The following is a 12,294-nucleotide window of genomic DNA, read 5'->3' as shown; positions in this document are numbered from 1 at the left end:
TTCTGGAATCTGAGAGGAACCTCAAATTTCCTTCCACCCAGCGTCCCCCCAAGTCTCCCGATAAAAATGATACCTCACTTGTGTGGGTAGGCCTAGCGCCCGCGACAGGAAATGCCCCAAAACACAACGTGGACACATCACAGAAAACAGAGCTGTTTTTTGCAAAGTGCCTACCTGTAGATTTTGGCCTCTAGCTCAGCCGGCACCTAGGGAAACCTACCAAACCTGTACATTTTTGAAAACTAGAGACCTAGGGGAATCCAAGATGGGGTGACTCGCGGGGCTCTGACCAGGTTCTGTTACCCAGAATCCTTTGCAAACCTCAAAAAGTGGCTAAAAAAACAAGTTTTCCTCACATTTCGGTGACAGAAAGTTCTGGAATCTGAGAGGAGCCACGAATTTCCTTCCACCCAGCGTTCCCCCAAGCCTCCCGATAAAAATGATACCTCACTTGTGTGGTTAGGCCTGGTGCCTGCGACAGGAATAGATCACACAACGGTCAATGTTGGTCCTTACGTGAGGCAGCTGTTGACCCTGGGGTGATCCATTCCTGACACAGACACTGGGTGTAGGCACTCAAGTGGGGTAGTGTTTTTATCAGGACAGGTGAGGAGTCACTGGGTGGTAGGAATATTGTGGATCCCAGCATATTCCTGTAGTTTGTGTGACAGAAATGCGAGAAAAATTGATTTTTTTTTTTAACATTTCAGCTTTGCAGGGTATTCTGGGTAAGAAAACTTTGGGGAAGCCACACAAGTCACACCTCTGTGGACTCCCCCGAATGTCTAGTTTCCAGAAATGTTTGGGTTTAGTGTGTTTCTCTATATGGCCGCCGAATCCAGGACCAAAAACACAGGTGCCTGCCTTACAAAACCAGTTTGTTTTGCCATGGATAATTTTTATGTCTCCACAATATGATTTGGGTGGTGGAATTTGGGGCTGAACTAAATTGGGGAGCTCCCAAGAGAGCACTCTCTCTCTGCTTGCCGCCGCATTCACCTGCTCTCTGGGTTGGCCTAACCCACTATTACCCAGTTGCACAAACAGCTTGCGAAGGGACAGCAGGACTGTCCTCATCACCTCCCTCATAATGTACTGGAAGAGGAGTTATCGAATGGGACTCCTCTGACTGAAAAATCACTCCCAGAGTCTGCGCCATTGTCCTATCCCTCAGATGCTGTCTCAGTATCTGATGTCTCAGTCTCTGATCCTATGTCAGAGCGGTCCTCTATAACCCGAGTGCAGGCAGCAGTCATCCATCAAGATGCCATCTCTGCTATTGGCTAAACTGTTGCTCTAAAACACTAGCCTACGTAGACAGTCACAAAATCGATGGTGTGTGAGATACGTGCAACAGTAGAGGCCACCTTACCTGCGCTTCTTCCCTCAATCAGCACGTACTTTCAAGACACTCAAAAAACACCTTGTCACATACCATTCGTCACAGTCTTTAGCACCTCCTGCGCCCAGTCCAACAATCATTATTGGTGCTCCCACTCCCTCCTCCTCGGATTCCCTCATTACCACCCAGCAAAAGTGCCCTTCATCTCTCCATAGACTTTGCTAATGTACTCAGCTATTTACATAAAATACAGATTTGCTCTTTGCAGTAGGCATATAAACCTTCTGCGCTTCTTTATGGCACTAAAACTGCCACTAGACAAGTCGGACCCTTTTCCCCCCAGGGAAACCACACACATATTGACAAAAGTGATATATATATGACAGCCAATCACCTGAAACTCAACTCAAGCAAAACCGAAATAATCCTCTTTGGCCCACACAAAAACACCTGGGACCCCTCATGGTGGCCCACCACGCTAGGCCCTGCACCCACCCCCGCCAACCACGCACGCAACATCAGCATCATCCTAGACTCCTCCCTCTCGATGACCCAACAAATCAACGCTCTCACCTCCTCATGCTTCAACACACTCCGTATACTGAAAAACATTCAAATGGATCCCCACAGAGACCAGAAAAACTGTCACTCACGCACACATCAGCAGCAGGCTTGATTACGGAAACGCCCTCTACGCCGGCACCACTCTAAAACTCAAGCGCAAACTACACGCATCTAGAACTCAGCAGCACGACTCATCCTCGACCTCCGCCGACACGAACACATCTCTCCACACCTCAAATCCCTCCACTGGCTCCCCATTGACAAAAGGATCACCTTCAAGATCCTCATCCTCGCACACAAATCACTCCACAACACAGGCCCTGCCAACCTCAACGAGAGTCACCTTCCACACCCCCACACGAAACGTCCGCTCAGCTGACCTCTCTCTCTCGCCTCTGTCCCCCGCATCAAACACACCACCACCGGGGGCAGATCCTTCTCCTACCTTGCACCCAAAACCTGGAACGCCCTCACAACCCACCTTCGCAAGACCCAAAACCTACTTCTTTTCAGGAAGGGCCTCAAAACCTGGCTTTTCGAACAGTGAACCTCCCAGCCCCTTTCCCTCCCCCCGCCTCCCCCCAAGCGCCTTGAGACCCTCACAGGTGAGTAGCACACTTTATAAATCTCTTTGGTATATATAGATCTACCTCTATATATATATATATATATATCTATGTACATAGATATATCTATAGATATATCCATCTACATAGATATATAAATATAGATCTATATATAGATCTATTTTTTTTAGTTGTTGTATGGTTTCCTTGGGGGCCAAAATGGCCCCCAGGGAAACCCTACAACATCTAAAAAAAAAATTGCCCCCACAGGGGGTCACCCTGCCCACGGGCGACCCCCTGTCATTTGATTTTTTTTTTTTTTTTTTTTTTTTTTTAAAAAAACAATCCCCTGGGGGGGGGGGGCGCGATCACGCCCCCCCCCCCCCCCCCCCCCAGGGGCACCTACCTTTTTTTTTAAAATTAATTATGCCCCCGGGGGGGGCGGCCCGTTTTCCGAGGGGGCCGCCCCCCCAAAGTGAAATCCCTGGCGTCTAGTGGTGTTTCCTGGCCCCCGATCGCAGCTGTGCTGCGATCGGGGGCCAGGAAACACTTTGAGAAGGCCTCGTAAGAAAGTGGAGACGGAATTTGATAGCACTCTTTGTGCAAATTTCAAGCCCGTAAAGTGCTAACTGATGAATCTAAGTTCACAACTCTAGTTGGCCAACAAATGAATACATTCAATAAATGTGATGCACATTAGGGTCCATATGGATGACATAGAAAGATTAAGGGACATGTTTATGAAAAGTGGCGCTGCACCTAGTGCAGTGCCCCTTTTCTTGCACCCCTTGGCACCACCCTAATGCCCCCATATGTGTACCATCTTTAATATACAGTGCACCATGTCTGTAGTTAGGGAACCAGCGTCAGAATTTTTGACGCTAGTTTGGAGCTTTGCAGGATTAGCATCAAAACATTTTGTGCTAATCCTGCAAAGCAACCCAAGGCCTATTGTAACCAATGGGAGCCTTCTTTTAACACCTGTTCAGAGCAAGTGTTAAAAGTGCCAAAAAGTGTCGAAAGAGCAAAAAATGAGGAGAAATGGAAGCATTGAGGTGGCATGAGATTTGGGTGCTGCCTCAGGTTTACAAAAACTTATAAATCTGGGGCAGAGTCAATATGCAATGGGTGTGGCTGTGGCACATCCACAGCAACACCCATTGCACGCCCCTTCACGCAAAGTGAAGTAAGTGAAGGAACAATATTTACAGGTTGCATTAAGCCACAAAAAGTGGCTTAACATCACCTTGTAAATATGGCGCAGTGCATAGAGCCACCGGGCGTCACTAAAAGTGACACTCCATTGGCAATACAGCCTTGTAAATCTGGTCCCTTTGTTTTTCAGTCACTCAATCACCTTGTAATACCCTTTCATCACCACTTCAGATGACACACTTGTTATTGGATGTCTCAGCAGTTCACGGGATGGCCAATCAAGTCTCTGTTTGCACTCAACCCATAAATCAACTGGAACCACAATGTCAAATAAAGAGTTCAAATCTTCTCGCGGTGAGAAGTAAAATTTAAAACCTTAAACTGGAAACCATATACGGGTAAGAGATACATTTATTTCCAGGTGGCTAGCTTATTTGAATAATGAGTTGCTGAAAAGCGCTTTAGTTTGGGTTTTTCATGATATTCATTGTAGGAGAGGAAGTCGGATATTGGTCTGTGCTAGTAAAATACACAGTCCAGATGGATACTTTTGGAAGAGCGGTGAGCAAAGATTATGAATATCATAGCATATATCTGTGGGAGAGTATTGCGAAACACTGGTTATTGACTTAATTTTTATTTGTTTCTGTTATCTATTTGTAGTTCATATTTAAATACTTTGATACTCTTAAGAAACTACGGATTTCTAAGGTATTGAAGACAACACCATTCAATTTAAAGGTACACATTATATATTTTATGGGTTGTACACGTTGGGTTTAAATGGGTACATTTAGTTCCATTTACATATGTAGCACCTTGGGGACTGATGATTTGATTTTCTGATTATGTTTTATACATGGCACATTGGTTACATATTTCTTATATATATTTATTTTTTGTTTTTATTTCATCTTATTTTTTATCTTATTTTATTTATTAATATATCATATTACTATTTACATGGACAAGATGGTTATATGATGGGATATCACGGAATGGATTAGATAAATAACTTGAATGGTTCCCACTATTGTTTAAGGATAAATGGGTGTATTATTACTAATCAGAATGAGATCATATACATTGAATACTGATTTGTCATTTATGGGTAATATTATTCTAGGAGGTCCTGAAGAAATCCAGGGGCACTCCCCGGATGAAACACGTGTTGACCATTTTGGATCAGAGAATGTTATTGGAAAAAGGATTATATCTCATGTGAGAATTCATGGATGGGACATGTTGATTGGACTGCAGAATTTCAATTTTGTGAATTAAACATTTATTGAACTCTGGAAAGGACTACATTTTGAACATTCTATTATTTCTTTATTGTATCTGGGACATTTTATGTACTGAATTTTTGTATTTACACGTGTGCCATTACTTACTGCTACTGCAGTACGCTAGGTACTGAAGTGATGAAATTGAATAGAAGCAGCAAAAGTTGAAGGAGAAATTGATGGTGATGAAAATTAAATCTGCTTACATAGGAACACGGAGTCTGCAGCTGTGCAACTGCAGGTTCACAGCATGTCTCATTTTAGAGGTAGAGCACATGGTGTTTGGAGAGATCAGAATGTTAAAGTGGTTGATGTGCCGTCAATGAAGAAACTGCATCCATCCAGCGGGAGTATCTGTACAGTAACATGAATAACTTGGTTCAGAATGGTGGTGTTGCTCAGACTGTGGACAGAAGTGAAGTTCAAATTCAGAGAATACAAAGACCCAGAATTCAAAATGTGACTGTTCCAACAGGATTACCACAGATGCAGGCCCCCCAGCAGAATCAAGTCCCTCAGCAAATGCAGGTACCTCAAGCCCCATGACAACATCAGCAAATAATGGTTCCTCAGCAAAACATGAATCACAGAGCAAACACAAATGTAAATCAGTTGGCAACACAATACCCCCTAATTGCTTTTAGTGATGAGGAAGTTTCAGAAACTTCTAACAGTGACAGCTCTGATGAGGAGGATTTCATGTTAGCCACATCCTGGATCAAAGTGATCCCTATGTAAATACCAATGTAATGGGACACAATGTTTCATTTCTGGTTGACACTGGAGCAGCGCATTCCACTGTCAGAACTGCAGAAGTACCAAATGTGCCCCTGTCAGGAGGAAAGGTTCAAGTGGTAGGAATAGCAAATCAGAAGTTAATTAATCCGATTACAGAACATATCACAGTCAAAATAGGGGCATTTGAGGAGCTGCACCAATTTGTGGTTTGTGATCCAAGTCCTGTAAGTCCTGTGAGCATATTAGGTTGTGACTTATTGTGTAAGCTAAATTATTCTATTAATTGCACCCACAAAGGAATAGCAAATTCAGACAAATAGTGACAATGAAATGTCCAACACAATTGATTAAATGTACCCTCTCACTTCTCTGTTCCCAATGATGACTGTCAATGATTTACCTTAAGATTTGCAAGGGGCAGTTATGGTAAAGGTTTGGGATTTTTCAGGGAAAGATATTGGACTTATAAGAGGAGTTAGGCCAGTTAAAATTATAGTAAAGCCAAATACAGTGTTTTCAAGGATCCCACCTTATGATATGGCACCAGAAGTAATCACCGGCATTACCCCCATAATTGAAAATTTTGTTGAACAAGTTGTCCTGAAAGAAATCATGGGAAATTTCTGTAATTCCCCTATTATGGGACTGTGGAAGCTCAAGGGAAAATACTGCATAGTCCAGGATTTGTGAAAGGTAAATAAGATCGTTGTTCCATGTTGTCCTGTGGTACCGAATCCTGCAGTGATTTTGTTCCAGATTCCTTGTGAAACGGAATGGTTCTCTGTCATTGTCAGGCATTCTTTTGCATTCCACTCCATGAAGACAGCCAGTTCCTTTTTGTTCTTACATTTGGAAACCATTTTTATTCATAGTGTTGTTCGCGTCAAGGGTATAGTGAGTCGCCATCCGTTTTAATCAGATCTTGAAAAATAATTTAGAGTCCCTTAAAATGCCATTTCATTCAGTCCTAGTTCAGTATATTGATGACTTGATGGTTGCATCAAACTCAGATGAAGCCTGTAGAACAGATACCATTACCCTGCTAAATCACATGGGAGAAATGGCCATAAAGTTTTCCCTGTAAAACATATGGTGGAAGAAAGGTGTCCTAAGAGAGAATCTCAGAAAATATGCAAATTAATCTACCTGTAACACAAAGAAATGTCAAAATGTTCCTGGGTGTGGTTGGCTACTGCCCCCAGTGGATGCAGAATCTTTCACTGTTGTCAAAACCTTTTTTGAAATTGATACACAAGGTGTTGTCTGATCTGGTACCATTTGATGATACATGCATGAAAGCCTCCTGCGAACTAAGAGAAAGCCTGTGCTGAGCCGCAGCTCTGGGAATGCCTGAATACAACAAAGGTTTTTCTTTGTTTTGTTGTGAAAGAGATGATTGTGCACTTTCTGTTTTGACACAGTTCCAAGGAGGGGTCAACAGATCAGTGGCTTATTTTGTTGCCACACTGGACAGTAGCTGATGCCTTCCCCAGCTGTTTAAAGTCTGTTGCAGTCATTGGTATCAGCATAGGACAGTGCAAAAGTACTGTCATGGGCCACCCCCTGATTGTTTTTGTGCCCCATTCTGTTGAAGTCCTTCTGACTCAAACTAAAACCCATTATCCGACCAATGCACATTTAATCCATTATAAGCAGACCATACTTGATTCAACTAATGTTAATATCAAGCGTTGTACTTTGTTGAGTTCTGCAACGCTTTTACCCTATACTGTTGAAAATGTTATTGATCATGAAGAAGTGGAGCATGAGTGTCTAGATATGACTGAACTGTGCACCAAACCAAGACCTGATACTCAAGATACTCCTTTAAACAAAAATGACTATGTCATGTTCGTTGATGTCTCCTGTTTAAGAGACATTGGTGGAACTCTGAGAGCTGTTTATGCAGTTTGCACAATCTCAGGAGTGATAGTAGCCTCCTGGCTTCAAGGAGTCTTTTCTGCCCAAGTAGCCAAATTGGTTGCTCTTACTAGAGCATGCTGTGCTTCTGAACAGCTTAAAGTGACAATTTTCACTGATAGTCAATATGGTTTTGGTGTCGTTCATGACTTTGGACAGTTGTGGTCCCAAAGAGTTTTTTTTACCTGTTCTGGATCGCCTATCCAAATTGGAAACAGAGTTTACCTCATATTGAAAGCATTACAGTTACCTGTGAAAATTGCAGTTGTGAAATGTATTGCACACCAAAAGTTGAATGATTACATCTCATTATGCAATGCCCATGCTGACCTAGTGGCCAGATATTGTGCACTCCATTGCACATCCATTAATGAGGAATGGAGTGATGGAAGTAGCATTAGTGAGCCAAATCAAAGTTTCTTGATGACAGCAATTAATACATAGGAAGAGGTTAAGAGTTAACAGGAAGAAGTGACTGAAGAGGAACGTAGAAGTTGGAGAAGAGCAGGCTATGTTCTGAGAGAGGAAGACAATGTTTGGGTTTCCAGTGAAGGAAAAACATTGTTGCCAAATAATTTGTTGTCTTCAATGGCTAGGTATTACCATGGTCGGGCAAACATTGGCAGAGATGCCATGATCAGAACTTTCAGGCAAACACGCTACAACCCTAGATTCAGATTGGTTGCAGAAGCTGTGTGTCACATATGTGCAACTTGCTAGCTGATGAACATAGGGAAGTGTACTGTGGTTACACTGCGCCACATAGGCAGATCACGAGGTCCTTCCAACAGAATGCAACTAAATTTAATTGAAATTCCTGTTTGCAATGGTTTAAGGTATGTGTTGGTGGTGTTGTGAATGTACTCACATTGGGAAGGATAGAATCACTGTTGCAAAGCTGCGGGGGGTGTGGCTTGCCGGGCAAGATGGCGGGCACAAGCTGAGGGAGCTCCGGGACGATACCCCAGACATCCGACTCACATATGGCACCGGGAGGCTGATGAGTCATTGTGCGCCCGTGCCTGTACGTCCGGAACCTGCCGGGGGTTGAACGGCACCATCTGACCGGTCTGAGGAGGCGGCGTGGGTGTCATTGGAGCTGCCGGCCATCAGGTGAGGAGTGGCCTGTTACTGGGCGGCTGCGCGCATGAAGCCCGAAAGGATCAGGCTAAGCTGGGGTGCCGGCATAGCCAGCCACGTTGAGCTGCGCTGCAATGCACTGAGGGAGGCAGCGGTGGAGCGGGGCAGGAGCCCTGTGGCATCAGGGACTTACCTGGTCCGGTCGGTGGTTGCTCCTGCTCCTGTTGCTGATAGAGGGAAGTGTGCCTGGGGCTGAAGCTGCGGTTGGGCCTGGGGGTGAGTGCCGCACAGTGGAAGCCTAGGGGCACCAGGGGGATTGCCGCGCTGTCCTGTGTGTCCCTCATATGGTTTGCTTGGCCACACTGAACCCGTCATTCGCTACTGGATCCAGGCATTGAAGTGGCCCTGTGGTTTGCACTCTCCCAGCTCCGACAGCGAATGTGAGGGGGGCTGCTCGTGCTGCTGCGCTTTGGGCATTCTGCCATGCATGCAAACAGGTGCCCGCACCTCCTTCCCCCCTGAACCCTGTGTGTCCCTCTTATGGTTTGCTTGGCCACACTGAACCCGTCATTCGCTACTGGATCCAAGCACTGAAGTGGCCTTGTGGCGGAACTCTCCCGGCTCCGACTGCCAAGGTGAGGGGGGCTGCTTGTGCTGCTGTGCCTTGGGCCTCGTGTTGCGCATGCAAGGGTGTCCCCGCGCCTACCTCCCCCTCAATTGAATCTCACGGCGCCCACGAGTGCGACCCACACCAATGCAAGCTGCCCCCTCGGATCTCGTGGTGGCAGACATGGACCGCCTCCGCTCTGGCACAGGGGCTAAGCTGCAAATGCTGAGAAATGAGGCCCAACATTCTGACAGCCACAAACTGGACGCAGTATTGGCGTCTGTGGAACAGATAGGCACCTCCTTGGAGCAAGCCTGGACCTCGCTGGAGGGTAAGATCTACAAAGTGACCAGTGATCTCACCCTGCTCCATGCAGATCACCGCAAACTAGCAGATAAAACCCACTCCATCGAAGACCAGCTGCATGACCTAGTGCCCAAGACAACTCAAAAGGAGACTAGAACACCATGCAGAAGATGCAGAGGGACTAACCAGGAGGAATAACGTTCGTGTTAAAGGCATCCCGGAGGGCTTAGAGGGTCCGGATGCAGTCGCCTATTCTGAAACCTGGCTACGAGGACTGGTCTCAGAGGTTTCTCTGGCGCCTTTCTTCTCTGTAGAGCGAGCCCACAGGGTCCCTATGAGGGCCCGGCCGCCGGGCGCAGGGCCACGTCCCTTCCTGCTCCGCCTGTTGCACTATGCAGACAGGAATATTATTATCCTATTTGCAGTGAGATCACTCCCGACGATCCAAGTGAACAACACTCCAGTTATGCTGTTTCCAGACTACACCATCGCCGTACAAAAAGAACCTGCTTTCTTTCTGTCAGTGAAACGCAAACTCTGTGCCCTCAATCTGACATACTCTCTCCTCTTCCCGCCAAACTGTGGGTAGCAACTGACGGTAAAACGCACTTCTTCAACACTCCGGAGGCAGCGTGGGAGTGGCTGGAATCCACAGACCTGATCAGTCAACGAGATGCCGGGGCGGAGGGGCTGGCGACACGGGGTACTGCAATCCCGCAAATGGAGAAGTCGCAAATGGAGTGTGATTACCCCGAGGGAAGTGAGTCACGCTCCTGACCTAGAACAGATCATACAGGAGCGTCGTTGTGCGCTGCAATCTGCTGCAGCCATCAGGGTTCCATCACTCACCACAGACGTGGACGCAGAGCTCACAAACTCCAATGGTGAAGATGGTTCCTCTCCCCAGACATCTTCCGAGGTGGGGGCCCTCCGTCCACCCCGCAGTAACGCCACAAACAGCAGATAATCTAATCTGAATTTACCAAGCTGATGCATGCATGACAATTAATCGACTGGTAGTGACACTGCGAGCGGCATCTGGAGAGCCGCAATTGGCTACATACCATTTCAGCTTTTTGTAGGATTTTATAGCCTTGCCTAGGATCTCACTGGGGGCTCCGTAGTCTTGGCGCCTTCGCTGGTCAGTGACTGTTGCTTGGTGGTGTCCTGCCTCATGTCCCCTACACTAAATACTATATACTATAGACATTGACTACCCATGTTTATATTGGGATAGGGGTGACATCCTAGATTTCACCAAACACCACTCACCTTCCTCACTCCACTACCCCACTCGTTTGGAGCCACTCCCTTGCATCTGTTATGCCAAATAGGCAAATTGACTTGTTTGGCAGATACCAGTTGTCCCTCTGCTCTAATGGTATTCCTTCATGTTACCTTTACACCAGTTTTTGGTCTTGAGTTGTATTTGTTTACTTTAGAATGGAGTCTGGATTTCCCTTGCCCCCTCCTAGTGAGAGTCCCATCATTGACTGCACGACGTCCTGCGTCCCTGGAAGTGGGGCCGAGGGGCACTTCTGTGTTACTGATCTACCATGAACCCCACCAATATTCTCACATAGACTGTGCATGGCATACACACGCCAGCACGCAGATATTCCATATTTTCTTATCTTAAGAGACACTCAGGCCCTCATTACGACTCTGGCGGTCGGTGATAAAGTGGCAGTAATACCGCCAACAGGCCTGCGGTAATTACCGCCAAATTATGACCATGGTGGAAAGATCTCCGAAAGACAGTCAATGTACCACACCGACATCTAGGGTGGAAACAACAGCCACCACATTGGTAGCCGCCTACACCCAGGCGGAAGTTCCGCCCACCATATTAAGACCCTGCAAACCGCCACCTTTTCCGGGGCGGTACCAGCGACATCAAAAGCCTGGCAGAAACAGAGCTCAGAAGTGAAAGGACTCACCATTGGAGACACAGGGAAGAACCACACCGTCATGGAACCAGAACTGCCTGTATTTCTGATGATATTCTATGTTCTGCTCCACCACAAACACCAACGTCAGCGAAGACGACGACGGTGAGTACAGCTGCCTAGCACACAAGGGAAGGGGGGAGGAAAACGACAGTGACACACACACGCACCACACACACCCAATACACACAACCAGATGCACAAGAAAACAAGTTCACCCCCTAAATCGGCTGAATAATGCAAGGACAAAATAGATTTACTAAAGTGAGTGTAATAATATCAACACAATATAAAAATTACTTAGATAATGTTACAGATATCTACAAATGTACAAGAAAAAGGGACACTGCCCAGTCCTTAGTTCACTGGGCCACATGGCCACAGGGCAAAGTCCAAGGCCCCACTTGTCACCTGCATCAATACGGAGAGAACACTGCAGGGGCATCAGTTGGCAAATAGGCAGGCACCTCAGGGGGAGGTGGGTGGCATCTCAGCTGGGAGCGGAAACAAGACCACTGGTTCTGGAGGTTGCAACATGCCCTGTGCTTAGTCCTGGGGAGTGCTAGGTCACAGTATCTTGTGTGGGTGTCTTGCCCACTGGTTCTGGAGGGGGCAACATGCCCTGTGCTTTGTCCTGGGGAGTGATGGGCCACAGTCTCTTGACTGGGTGTCTTGCCCACTGGTCCTGGAGGGGGCAACATGCCCTGTGCTTTGTCCTGGGGAGTGATGGGCCACAGTCTCCCAGGTGGGTGTCTTGCCCACTGGTCCTGGAGGGGCCAAC

This window comes from Pleurodeles waltl, chromosome 2_2 (assembly GCF_031143425.1).
Source record: "Pleurodeles waltl isolate 20211129_DDA chromosome 2_2, aPleWal1.hap1.20221129, whole genome shotgun sequence".
Taxonomy (NCBI): Eukaryota; Metazoa; Chordata; class Amphibia; order Caudata; family Salamandridae; genus Pleurodeles; species Pleurodeles waltl.
This window is presented reverse-complemented; position numbering follows the sequence as displayed.